At 37.4% G+C, this 12,154-nt stretch overlaps 1 protein-coding gene across 2 annotated transcripts in view; it reads left to right on the top strand.

Moving 5' to 3' along the window:
• ca10a (carbonic anhydrase Xa) overlaps positions 1–12,154 on the top strand; it is a 162,437-nt gene that overhangs the window by 16,923 nt on the left and 133,360 nt on the right. The window lies entirely within an intron of this gene.

Here is a 12,154-nt window from a genome sequence, read left to right as displayed (position 1 = left end):
TTTAAGAGGGTTGTAACATCTGCAGAAGTTTTTTTTTTTAAAATTAATTATTAATATGAGTGTCCATATGATTTAGTGTGAGAGATTTTAATCAGTTAAAATGTGGATTTTAAAATCAATGAATGTGGCAAACATTTATTATTCAGTGCCACATAGATCTCAGAGACATTGGGCCTAATTTATGAAACCAACGTACGACAGAAAACTGGGAGTACAGTCGTTTCCATGCAAAACTTGGCATTTATCAATATGGATGTGAGCGGAGATACGATCAAATTTCTCGTCAAACCTCAGCTTGTGTAAGTTTAAGCTTGAACTTGCGTCCAGAATAGTAAATCAGGTGGACAATTGTAATGAGAGCATTTTGTTGAGTTATATTCATACTCGTATTCCATTAACCGTTAAACGACTAGATTAGACTAGAAATCTCAAATTAAAATTAAATTAAAATAGAATAGGTGGGTGTATGTGACCCATTATTGCCACACATTTTTCATTTCCCAGGGTTTAACTTATAGCTTTACATGCACAAATAGCAGCATAAACAACAGAACATGAGGATTCACGCTTAGTCACATTATGCGCTTACAGCAGAGGAAAAACAGATAAAATTAACTATAAAAAAGGCCTAAATAGGACTATATGAAATATCTCACTTAAATAATTCAAGGCACAATATGTAAGATTTTTGGATTAAAATGTCCAAAAGCCACAAGAGCCATGTTATATATTTTGTTGACTTTTGTACTTGCATTATTCCAGATGTTTCCAGGAATGTTTAAATCCAGAGAAATAAGCTATTTTAACCAGGACACGGACTGTGTCATTGTCACCTTTCAGTGATGCCATACCTGCGTTACCCACGATTTCCTTTAATTTTTATTTTTATTTTTTTCTCAGAAACATTAGAAACACCAAAGATGCTTTAATATGTTTACTTAGACAAGGGAACAACTTATTGGATGCATTTATAGACAGGATCGTATTAAAACGGATCCTTGTTATATAGCTCAACAATGTTAGGCGTATTGTTTGAATCGTTTGTGTTCTTGATTAGGGTACCATATGTTTACCATGCCTCAGAGAAAAACACTATTTTGTAAAGTGGCTAACATAACATAATCAGATGCAGCTTTATTTTTAGTAACAGTAATGCAGCATTTTCTCCGTCATACAATATGCTTTAACGTTAATTGCATGCCATTTATCAACACAAGCCATCCAGCAATTATTAATGATATTCTAATATCGATCTAGTTTACTGCGTTACCCCACATACGCTTGACCTGAAGAAGCAAAAGCGGCGTCTGCGGCACAATAAAAGTTTTGTTGCTATCGAACCATGTCTTGCGCTCTTCTCTCATTAGAAATCGCTGCAGCTCCCACAGAGCTGCGTTGATAATCTCATCCATGAATATAATTTCTATATGAGTCCCGTCGACAACAACTTCCTATGATTCCACGCTCAAACTCAGCGTCATCAAGCTATGCCTTTGTTTTGATTAGGCGACCTCTAGTGGCGAAAAACTACATATTGATTATTTCCGAATGAGAGCGGTAAAGCCCAATGCAGTTTCGCTTTAAATAAATTGACCCGTACTGGCAAAATAGTCAGAATTAACTCATTTTTGAAAATGTGCTCATTCTAAGTTAAAAACATTCAAATGATTTGTTGGAATTGGACAAATTAATGAGCTACAGCTGTTTGAAGTCGACAGAGTCAGCAAAGTCAAATTTGAGAAAAATCTAGTTAAAGGTTTCTGAAGGTTCCAAAACAAAATCAACTATCAACCATACCTTAAAATCCCTGCTGGTAGTAACACCAAATTTGGTTTGGTGACAGCAAAAACACCAAAAACACTCACCAAGTCAAAACCCATATCTAAAGGCAAAATTATATTGTCCCTTTTAAGACAAATATTGGAACAGTAAAATGTACTAACTTTTGTATTTCACAAGATCAAAACCCCTTTTATCAAACCACTTTGTCTGATTTAACGCATCCTGGTGGCGGAGAAATGCTTATTTTCTTGATTCAATTCTACCAGGACTTACTGCGAGCAGAGCCATATACATAAAGGACTTAAGATATAAAGGGGAGTCTCACGCTTAAAAAAAAAAAAAAGACAAACGAATAAAGCTGGATTCATTCCTCGTACTAGCCGACCTCCTCTAACGAAATCCAAAATTTTTATCAGCCCAGTGCACACAGCCATATTGCGTCATCAGCCCATTTCACAGCCGCCATTGTAGATGCGTTAAAGGGGACATAATACCGTTATATTAGAGGTACACTGGACCCTTGAACTTGGCTTTATGGACCTTTGAACTTGACAAATAGGACAATGCACACCGCCGTATTGCGGCATTATCTGATTTCACGGTGTGGTTTCTCGGCCATCACAGAGGGTGGGTTAATGCGGACATAAGGCTCAGGCTGTGATATTAGTAATAGCCTATACTGCCCTAGCAAAAGCCAAATTGAGCAAATACAGCTAAACACATTAAGTGTGCTTCGAAAAGGCGCAAAAGTGGCTGAAAATCTGCACCCTCTAATCAGGGACAACAATTATTTAAATTCATTTTTGATAATAATGTATAGTCTATAATAATGGAGTTAGCCAATTTGACTCATTGAGATTTGAATTTCAACGGATTTAACTGTGTTGAAGCGAGACATTTTGCCAAGAAAATTGCCCACGGAAGGTGCTCTTACAAGGTAGCGTGGCTGAGCGGTCTAAGGTGCTGGATTAAGTCTCCAGTCTCTTCGGGGGCGTGGGTTTGATTTACTGCTGCCAAGACAGTATTTTAGAAGGCACTTGTGGCTGCTATAAGCGAAAAGACTGGAGAAGTGAGACTGCTTGCTCTCGGTCTCTTCCAAACTCAGCCGCCTTTGCTTTCCTTGACTGAACTCTGCAGGCTTCAGAGCCTGACAATGAACTTCCGCACCAAACGTTTTCTCTATTTCTGAAAAAATGGTGAGAAAACGGCCCACGAAAGGAGCCACGTCAGGGTAGCGTGCCCGAGGGGTCTAAGGCCAGCCTGATCCAATTAAATCATTTACACTGAACAATTACAATTTCATTAAATAATGTTATGAGATTGTTTTAAATATACAAATAAGAAACGTTGGAAAGAGTGATACTTTTAAACATTACACTAAACCACCAGTAGGTGGTGGTAGGCGACCATCTTAATGAGTGAGTCATTGAGTCAAATGGCCGATTCATTCAAGAATGAGACAGATGTTTATAAATGGGTCAGTGAATCTTTGACTCAACCGATTCGTTAAAAATGCTGAGTGTTGCTGTGAGAAGTTATAATTCTCCTGTGATCTTTGTTTGGAACTATTTTTGCTGCTGAAACGGTACAAAAACAGGCAATATTGCATCTAAAATGTTAATTTCTGACTACATTTTAACTGTTTATTGAACTGTTGTAGGAAATCAATGTCACATTTTCAATATTGATGGTATTAAGGAAAACAGCACTCGTTGTGTGCGGTTGCTTAACATGTTAAAAATATAAAAACTCGTATATGCATCTAATGGCTGCAAAGCGGTTACTTGTATTGACTTTGGTTGCTGAACAAGTCCAGATGCGTTAGAGTCCGGAGATTTTTGGTGATTTTTGCTGTTGCCGGAAACACATTGTATCTCAAAGAGATTGAGCTAAGATGTTTCTATGTAAGGAGCTCTTAAAGCCTTATCAGTCACATCCATTTTTGGTGTGGTTACCAATCAGAGATGACCAGGAGAAAGTCTTTGTTCTCCCTTCTCCTTATTTGCATGTTTATGGTTGTCTGAAGAATTTGCAGCTTTACACCACAGTGTGGTAAAAATAGTATGATTAATTTTATAGTAACATGCTATACACCATCAATTAAGACACAAGAAGAGGATTATTTCAATAACAAACAGATAGGGTCTGCAAACAGTGAAAACCGTGGATAAAATGGTGGAAAAAAATGTGGTTGTGGATAAAATGGAGTCAATGTCCTCTCCTGTGTGTAATGCAAGTTTTGCAGTGGTCTCTATGGCTGGTGATGTCTGATGATGGGGGTCATCAGACATCACCCCCTTCTCTCCTGTGCTGTCTTTGAAGCTTGTGGAGAGCTCCAGACACAGTCTCCGCTAGGGTAGTCCAGGGGAGCAGAGGTGATAACAGCCTTTGAAGAGAAGTTGCTTTGCAACTATTCAGGGCTGGGGCCAGTAATCAAGTTTGAATAAAAGGGAAAGGTTTTTATGACGCCTCAAGCACAATCGAGCATTTTGACCACATCCATATGCTACAGTGTACCTTTCAAAAGATTGGGGTCAGTAACATTATTTTACATGTTTTGAAAGAAGATTATTTATTTATTTTGATCCAAAAAAGTAAAAGCCGGGCACACACTGTGCAAGTTTAGACACCCGAGAGCCCTTGTACATGTTAGTGTAACATGTACATGTCAGTTAATTTCCTAATTGTCAAAGCAGCTATTCTACAGTGCGGCCATACCGCATGGCAAGACGGCGGCACTCATGTGAAATTTGACACCAAACATGGAAAAAGAACAGCATGGTCATTTTGTTCAACAAAAACTAGTGTCTATCTGTGTTTACGCATTCTATAGGGTTGCTAGTAGCTACTGTATGTGATGTGATTGTAAATGTCATATTTAATAGGGGAGATCCTGTATGGTCCAATTCAGGCCAACTCCCTTATATTTTGCAACACATTTAAAAATAAAAGGTACTCGTAAGATCCTCGGCTCAGCTTCTAATTGCTCTCTCACGATGTGAGATTTGACCATACAAACACCGATTGACACTATTTTTTTGTCAGATGAAAAAAAAAAAAAAGCTTGTGTGTGAGCTACTACGACGTATGCATATTGCATACACACCTGGAGTAATATTGTGGAATGTTACAATTTTAAAATCCATTATATTATTGCATATATAATTATCAAAGTATCAGCACTGATACAATTAAATTCTCCAAATCTGATCGCCAAGCTTAAGATTAAATTTCATATTTGAAATCACCAATGAAATCTGACAAGTGTCTCATACATCTAAATGCTAGAATAATGACAGAAAACAATATTTTTTTTAATGCTGGATCAAGCTCATGTGCAGTGGAAGCGTGCGTCTGACTGTTTCTATAGGAACCGGAACTTCTAAGGACCGCTGCAGTGACGCGATGACTTTACCAATCAATCAGCCATTGACATTGACGAGCATTGCATTTTACCCCATTCAAAACAATACGAGTGTTGAGTCTTGTTATTCTATAGTCTTTGATAATTATGAATTGCTTTTTAATTAATCATTTATCATGTGAAATTGTCTTCATTGTCAAACCATTCTAATATGCACATTTGGAGCTCAAGAAACATTTCTTAGTATAAATGTTGTGCTGCTTCCCCTAAAGATTCTTTGATGAATTTATTTATTTTATTTGAAATGGGTATCATTTGTAAACATTATCAATGTCATGTTTGGTAAATATAACGTACGTACACATTACACTTATTTTTTTTTTTGTATGTCCGTACACTGTTAGTCAATGAGACCCATTATCTGCAGATTCAATTTATCACCAGTTGTTTTTTTCTGTCTCTCTCTGTAAACTATAAACCTCTTTATGGAATAGTGGTGTAATGAGGGTCTGTTAGGGTCAGAAAAGGGGCATCCGCCTACATAACATGAGCAAGCCAGACGTCCAAGCTCATAGTTTATGATACCTTATTTATGTTTGTGGATTTATGTGCTTTTTTAGAGGATTACACTGTTCAATGTTATAAGGGAGGGTAAAAAGAAGGGTTTAAAGAGGTAAAGCTGGAGAAAGGTTTTAAACCTTTTTCTTTGAGTCCGAGTCACATCCTGTGGAATATCACGCTGGGCGTAGATGCACACCATCTTGAGAAGCTGAGAGGGGTGTAGGATTGGCAATCTGGTTCCGGTTTATTCACCAGAGGTGTGGGAAGGACTTCGTGTTGGGGAAGGGACAGCTGTATTTTGATGATTGTTAAATGTTCTGTGCCCAGCAAACTAAAGTGCCTGTTATCTGTGAGTCCCACCGTTGCTGTACTGTATGTTGTATCAGTGCGATCTGTGTTTGCCTGTGGGGCTGTGGAATGGATGGTGCCCCTGACCGTTGGTGGTTGATGAGCTAGAACATGTTCAACTCTTGGCTGATTTTTGTGGTAAAAGATAGTGATAAATGAAGACTGGTTTACATCCGGTCACAGAACCATCTCCAAATCAAAGTATAAGTGTGGCATGATGTAATATAGCTACAGTACTATTATATTTGCGGTACCATAAAATGAATAAATCTGACACCAAGCAGAAAACCATGAGCATACATTGGAGACTTGGAGGCTTCATAACATATAACCAGGGATGCACAATATATTGGTACCATATTGGTTAAGTCTTTATTAGAGTTTTATTTAATTTGTCAGTATCGGTCGATATTGGAAATTTAATTATGCATACTAACCTCAAGATTAATATAAACTACTACTCAAAAGTTTGAGTAACTTAGTTGTATTAAATGCCCCTATTATGTTATTTTAAAGGTTCCTACATTTTCTCTTAATATACATTGCACATCACCACGTCTCAATTTTCCACGAGCCTACTGTTCTCTGATTGGTCAGATGGCCCATTCTTTTGTGATTGGTTTACCTTTTTCTGCGCGTGTCAGAAACGAAACGTCCATTACCATAACTGAATTTCAGCTCCGGAGGCTTCCTAAAGCTCAGCGATTGTACCCACTGTAAAGATTGTAACGATGACATGATAGCATGAGTCCGATGATGAAATACTGGAAAAACTAGTAATTCAGACTACTTTGAGCAGGATGTTTCTCAGTGATGCTCTACTCAGTTTGACGTATATTGAGATGTTGCAACTATAGTTCCTCACCATCAGCAAGTTGAATGTCTATCAACAAACCAATGTGTATATTTCTAGTTTATTGCGGTGCACGTGGGAACTATCATTAACTATATCAATAATGTGTTAGCCGAGGAGTCGGACTAATGTGAAGAACTGATGTAAAAAAGTTTGTAAAACAAATCTTGCTCCATCCTTTATCTTTACTTAAAGGAATAAGATAGGGCTGACTTCTAATAGTCGAGGATTCGACGATTCGATTCGGAGAGGTCTGATTCGACTATGAACCTCATAGTCGAATACATGGGCGTCAGTTTGGTTTGAAATGTGCTGGGGACAGAGACGCATTCGCATTTTCAGAAGGGCTGGGTACAATTTTATTTATTTTTTCGCTTTCACACAGGTCATGTTTTGAAAGACGATGTCCTGTAGCTTACTAATGTAAATAAATAAAAATGTATTCAAAAATCTGCTTCACATTTTCAGCAGGGCTGCGGAGCGGCTGTGGGTTGACTCCACACGGTTCTCATGTGCGTTAAAAAGCTTTACGTGGTTTAATGTACCTAAACAACGATTACCAAATTTCCCTCTCATATTGCTCCTCATAACCACTGAAAATGGTAAAAAAAATCGAACCCGGAGTCCAATTATTATGGACGTTATCTGATATTAAGCGTTTCTGCTTCACATTTTCAGCAGGGCTGCGGAGCGGCTGTGAGTTGACTCCACGCGGTTCTCATGTGCGTTAAAAAGCTTTACGTGGTTTAATGTAGCCTACCTAAACAACGATCACCAAATTTCTCTCTCATATTGCTCCTCATGTTTATGAAATGTTATGATATATGTGTGATATGTGTTTTTTAGCTCTTTTGTTTGAAATGGAAAAAATCTAGCTGCTATCTTAAAAAAAAAAAAAAAAAAAAAAAAGTTCGACTATCAGTCGACTATGGCAAAATCTAACGAATCAGATTCGACTATGAAAATCCTTAGTCGAAAACAGCCCTAAGAACAAACAATCTGCATAAATGGACACAATTTTAGGTAATAGTGGCCCACAACGGATTAGCAAAGAGGTTAGCCGGAGACAATATAAAGCACAAAACTACGTGTTTTGAACACCCGTTCGAAAATGTGATTCTGAGAGCAAGTTGGTTCAAATAAAGAGGATACTGTCCCATTTTTAATGAATAAGCGTTTTGTAAATCCCATTTAGACCTCACGGAGATTTGAGAAGCAATCAAAAGGTTATACTGCTGTTGCATCGCTGTGGTAATTTTAACCACTGACTCTTCACATCCTCATCCTTTGGAAGTGTTCACAAAGGGAATTTGCTTTTGCAGAGCAGAAAACGGTGTCTTCTCGAGGGCAGGTCAAAGTAGACGTTGTTTGCGGGCAGGCAATGAAGACCATAGAAGGGCATTATGCAAATGTGTCACTGTTACGTATGCAGGTCAACGAAGTGAGACTGGAATTCCCGACGACACGTGGTTAGGCGGTTCAGAGTCGATTCTTTCTTTTGGGAGGCGATAACTTTTACTTTACATGCACTTTTTGACTTAACAACTTTGCCGACCGTTTACAATCACAGACAGCTATATTACACACTGCTTGAAAGTTCATATTTGAAAAAGCATAATAGGGGCACTTTTTTTAAATCAAATTAAAACATTTGCACAAATGAACAGCTGTCAAATTAACATATCATAGCATGCATTTAACGATTGTTTTGACTCTGTTTGTCCCGTCACATATCTCACACGTGTGTAATGTTAGAGAGTCACCAAAAGCTTTCATTTAAGCTGTGGTTAAGCTACATAAAATCAATAAAGGATGCTAATAGGCAGGTAGATCCTGCATGTCAAGCACTTAGAAGCGGTTTACGGATTGACAGCTACTGGTCGAAAAGTAATTAAGAACAGTGAAAAAGGGCCATTGGAGCTCTAGTTGAGCTGTGTCTGAAACAGAGCATGTGTGCCCACTAGAAATATGTTGGACTGTACTGAAAACTTTACTTAATTTCTCTTCATGTGCCTTGACATTTTTCAGCTGACATGTGAAATTGTTTTATGCTGCAATAAGTCCCATGGATGTCATCATAAATGATTTTATGCATGTCACAGTGCTTTTGAGCCCTCTCTTGCATCACACATCATGCACATGGCTTGCGTCAAATCTGCAGTTGTCACAACTTCCAAGGCAGCCAAAACAAATTCTGTTCATTGCCAGAAAAAAAGAGGGTGCAGATGGAGGAAGTCGTGCTAAGCATCTTTCTCTCTCTGTGAATTACTGAAGAATATCTGCACATTTTCATATAAATCTGTCTGAGTCAGTCCTGATCAACACAGATTTTATAGCTGATACAGTGTTTGGTTCATGAATGTTGACACCACTGGAAAATTACTGAGAGATACAACAGTCTGATAGGAGAAATTTTGATGGGAGAACCTGTGCACCATGAGTTAAAAATAGAAAAGTAGTAGTGATGATTCTGTCATTTCAAAGCAAATGGCTTGTAGAAAATGTTATAATCAAGAAGACATTTGCTTTTCATGAGTAGTTGTAGTAGACATGTTTGATATACTAACACACATTGTCAATTAGACAGTCCACAGACATGGATTCCCTTCAGCACATACATCATTGGGCACTAAATGGCCCGGTCTCCATTCACTTTAGGCAGGAATTAACATCAAGATATGAAAATTGGTTACCCAACATTTGTTGTTGCTATTGTTACTATCATAAGTATAATACTACATATCCTTTTGAATATATAAAATGGGGATTAGAATCAGCAAGGATCTGGTGTGTACCTCATTTGATGTGTACATTATCGGTCAAAAGTTTGGGATCTGATGCTTTTGAAATAAATATCTTACAGGTATGTTTGCCAAGACTGTAATTATCTAATTCGTTATACAGTAATAAACAGTAATATTGTAAAATTATTACAATTTAAAATAACTTTCCTATTTTAATATTTAAAAAAAAATATTTATCAGGATCAATAACTCCAGTCTTCACAGTGTCCTCAATGTTGGAAATGGCTGTGCTGCTTAATATATATATTTTTGCAAACCGTGATGCATTTTTTTCAGGATTCTTTGATTTATTAGTATTATAGATTTAAGATGTTAATACTTTTTATGATGGATTTTAATCGTTTAAGATTGCAAGTCTGGGACAAGGGTAAAACAATTTTAGCATGACTTCATATAACGTACTTAGTATCAGACATTTGAAAAGATATTAATAACCTCCAGTACCATAGAACATCAGCCGAGATGTATGTAATCATTATGTACCCGGAACTGCTTTCAAAGGGTAATGGTGTTGCCCCAGCTATCCTGGCCCCATTTTCACTGTGGTCTGTTTGATCATGGCCTCCTAATAATCCCATGTATGAATAAATGAGCAGTGTCTCCTCTTCTCCGACTGATGAATGAGTATTCTTGCGCACATTAAGTTCTTCAGCAATTAGAGGGGTATTCAACACATTAAAGCTTTAAAATGCGTTTGGTATGCTGAAATGCTTACACTTCTACAGTATTTCAACACATTAAAGCTTTGAAATGCGTTTGGTATCTTTTACAGTATTTCATAGTACCCAAACAAATAAATATAATTGAGTAAAAAAATCTTTATTCAGAAAAAGTTATACGATCTCCTTCCAGCCAGACAAGATGCACAATCACATGAAAGGACTCCAGTCATTTCAGTGTCATAGAAAACTTGTTGAACAAAATGTTTTGTTCTACATAAGGGTGAAATCCCCTCATGGCAGGGATGGGCGGTGTGGCCAAAAATCTCAACAGTTTTTTGTTGTTTTTAAGATTCTGGTGGTTTCACTGTGTATATCAGATTATTTATTTGTGACTGGACTTAATATACAGTAAATTATAGTGTCAGAAGTACATAGAATATAAAAACAAAGTAATGCCAAATACAAATTTCCTTTAAAAATGGTGGTAATCAATTTGTAAAACTAACAATTTCGTTAACTTACAATGTAATCCAAAGAAAATTTGATAATCGTCTGTGAATAAGGTATTTCTACAGCAACATAAGCAAATCGTTTTACTTGCTTGACATTTTTTTTCACACCAATAGGTCAAGTCACATTTATTTATATAGTGCTTTTGACAATACAGATTGTTTCAAAGCAGCTTTACTGTTCAAAAGCAGGAAAATAATGCAAAAAAAGTTTGTTTCCAGAAGAAAATAGCATCACAGTCCAGCTTACGTTCAGTGATGTTTCATTTTTGTTTAAAAAAGTTATTTAGTTCATTTATTTAGACAGCCAGCCAGCTTTAGAGTAAACCGTGATGTCATCGTTCAGTTATGTCAATGCAGGCAGATCAATATATTATTGTTAAATATTAAATTAAATGTTTAATTTAAAATGTACATTGTAAATCCAATACCACCATTATATCTGTTTTGGAAGTCCCCAAAACAATTTCAAATTGTTATTTAGAAGTATTAATACATACAAAACCGTTTTAGTGTGACCTCCATATAACAAAACAAAAAACATCTGTTGGCACCAATGTTTAGTTAACATCTCATCTCGGTCTCCAGCATCAAATGATCTAAAACATCCAGCCATCAAGCATGACACAGTATAGTAATTAAAGAAAACACACAAGCAACGCAGTTCTAGCCTTTTGTGTGTGAGTGAACCATAGAGGAAACGCATTATGCTGCCGCCTTAATCTCTGGGTGCAAGAGGTCCGACAACAAAAATCCCCACCACAGCTGAATGGTAATTCATCTCATTGACAGTCATCCCTGCTTTTTCCTGAAGGCATGCAGGAATGCTAAGTTTAGGCGGCAAAACATATCCAGAGCAGCTAATTTTCTCCTCGGTGGTGAAATACATCACACGGCAGTTCCCCTCAGAAATGATGACAGCTGTAGGTATTAAGGGACTGGCTGATGGATGGGGTGTAGGGAGGAAGACTCTCATAACCTGCTCTTTATTTACTGCCGCTTGACTGACAGGGATGAGTATGAGCACGATAAGGTCTGGAGGAGAGGACTGGAATGGTTCGGAATGTGTGCGAGACTGCTCTGGACATCTCGGGAGAGTAACTATAGTCGCTCCTTCCTGTCACTCAAGCCTGAATGGTCTGTTATCATCCATCAGTCAGAACACCACCAGGAAGCCAAAAGACTCCTGGTGTGGCTAGAAACCTGAAAGCTTTAAATGACATTTATATATTATGTTGTTTGAAATATCTGTGATGTATTGTAGACCATCG

Source organism: Phoxinus phoxinus (assembly GCF_949152265.1).
Source record: "Phoxinus phoxinus genome assembly, chromosome: 21".
In the NCBI taxonomy this organism is placed as follows: domain Eukaryota; kingdom Metazoa; phylum Chordata; class Actinopteri; order Cypriniformes; family Leuciscidae; genus Phoxinus; species Phoxinus phoxinus.
This window is presented reverse-complemented; position numbering and strand designations above follow the sequence as displayed.